The sequence below is a fragment of the Eulemur rufifrons genome, chromosome 2, assembly GCF_041146395.1.
Source record: "Eulemur rufifrons isolate Redbay chromosome 2, OSU_ERuf_1, whole genome shotgun sequence".
NCBI lineage: Eukaryota > Metazoa > Chordata > Mammalia > Primates > Lemuridae > Eulemur > Eulemur rufifrons.
In genome coordinates, this window is record NC_090984.1 from 58,509,536 (window position 1) to 58,511,426 (window position 1,891).

The window sequence follows — 1,891 nt, forward strand, 5'->3', positions numbered from 1 at the left end:
ACATGTCCCGGTTGGAACTTGGGGACCTCGGTCCTCTTGGAAGCTAGGTTTGGTGGATCGGGGGGAAGAGCACGGGTGGGCCGGAGAGTGGCGCTTTGGTGATCAGCACAAGCCAGGGTGAAGCCTGCAGGCAGATTCTTCCCGACCAGAACGTGACCGAGAGTCGCAGGGGCTCCTCCTGCGAAGATCTGACTCACGCTCGGAGAGCTAGAGGCTCTACCAGTCGGGGGTGGGACGAGGGAGCGGGGGTGGGAAGCACGGAACATACAGTCAATTGACGGTGGTCACCTGGGTGTGCCTTCTCGTGCCTCCGATATGTGGTTCCCTAGGTAGGCAGGTGACTGAGCGTTCTTGGCCGGTAGTAGACACACATCACATGGGTTCTGAAATCTTTAAAAGACTGTGAGGCCAGGCTAAGGAGTCCAAGGCGCACACCTGTCCTGTGTGTGTCCTCTACCCCACCCCGTGTCCTCTCTGGGAAGCCCACAGAACCTTGCCCTGCTACAGAAAGGGGTGGCCCAGGACAAAGGACTCCTGGTCAGTGCCCAGAGGAGGGCAGCCAAGCCTCCAGGCTGGCCCCGGCAGGTATATCTCTCAGGCACCCGCAAGCCCTGGGTGTGTTCTTCCTGAGTTCTCTCCCGGTTACTTCTCAGGAAGCCTCAATGCTCCCCAAGGCGAGTATAGGACATCCTGGGTGGGGGGAGGGTGGGGGACACATGGCGAGGAGGGGCGTGGTGGGGCGGCTGGAGAGGAGAGCCCAGACAGTTTGGGAAGGCCCCGCATTAGAGGCTTCCACCAGTCCCTGAGGCTGCGCTGCGGTTGGCAGCCGCCTACCCGGTGTCCATTCCGGTTCTCCTCCTTTTGTCCTCAAGCCACCCTCCCCTACCAGACACAACCATCCACTTCTCCGACCGCCCCCACCCCCCGCCCCTCACTCTCTCTCCCTCTGTCCCCCCAGGGAGACCTGTCATTCTCACTGCCCGGGTAGAAAGGGCCATGTAGAGGGCTAAAAGTGCGACAGGTGGTAGCATGTCCCACTGGCACCATCCACCCCCTAAACCCTCATCCCCCGCACCCCCCCATCCACTTCTCTCCCATCGGCTAGGACATTGGCAATGGCCGTCCTCGGGGATGCCAGGCAACCGCCCCCAGAGGATTTGCTTCGCCCCGATGGGGGCGCCTTAACGACAAGTGCGGGACTCTCATCCAAGGCGGGGTTCCAGCCACCCCAAGGCTTAGTGGACCTCTGGCGTTTCCGGGACTTGGTCCCCTTCCTTTCCAGAACAGCCAAATGACCCAGCCGTGGCAGCGCGCACCCTTTGATAGCTCAGCTGGTAGAGCGGAGGACTGTAGACTGGACAGACATCTGCCGACATCCTTAGGTCGCTGGTTCGATTCCGGCTCGAAGGAAGTGCCTGACGCTTTTGCGCGCGCGCACACACCACTGCCCGCCTAGCGCCACCGCTACCTACTCGAGGGCGGGGTTACCACCAAGCTGCAGCCACCTTCTCAGGGGCCAAGCTCTTAAAAGCCTTTCTGGATCACCTTCCTTCCTGTGCTTATGCCTATGCTGTGGCCCGGGAACTTGCAACTTGTCTGATTGTTCTTCCCACAGATCGCAGAGTCCTGGTACTCTACAGCACAAAACAGTCCCAAGTGCTGGCACCTTATGGCCTAACCGATTTGCCTCCCGCACGCCCACCATCCCGCCCCTTCCCACTTTTATTCGCAGTCCGATCTCCCGCCTCGTATCAGTCGTCGCCTGTAGCCATACCGCGCTGCTTACCTGGGACAGAGCCCTGGCCACCAGGTGGGCAAAGAGTTCGGCCCATGGTGAAGCCTCGGGACGTCTGGTCCCCCTGAAGACCCACAAGCCTACAAGACACCGGCC

The 1,891-nt window shown here is 60.9% G+C and overlaps 1 non-coding gene across 1 annotated transcript; it reads left to right on the plus strand.

The window, feature by feature from the left end:
- Positions 1-1,316: 1,316 nt before the first annotated feature.
- TRNAY-GUA (transfer RNA tyrosine (anticodon GUA)) lies at positions 1,317-1,410 on the plus strand. The gene is made up of 2 exons: positions 1,317-1,353; positions 1,375-1,410. It is a non-coding gene; the product is annotated as a tRNA-Tyr (tRNA).
- Positions 1,411-1,891: the final 481 nt, after the last annotated feature.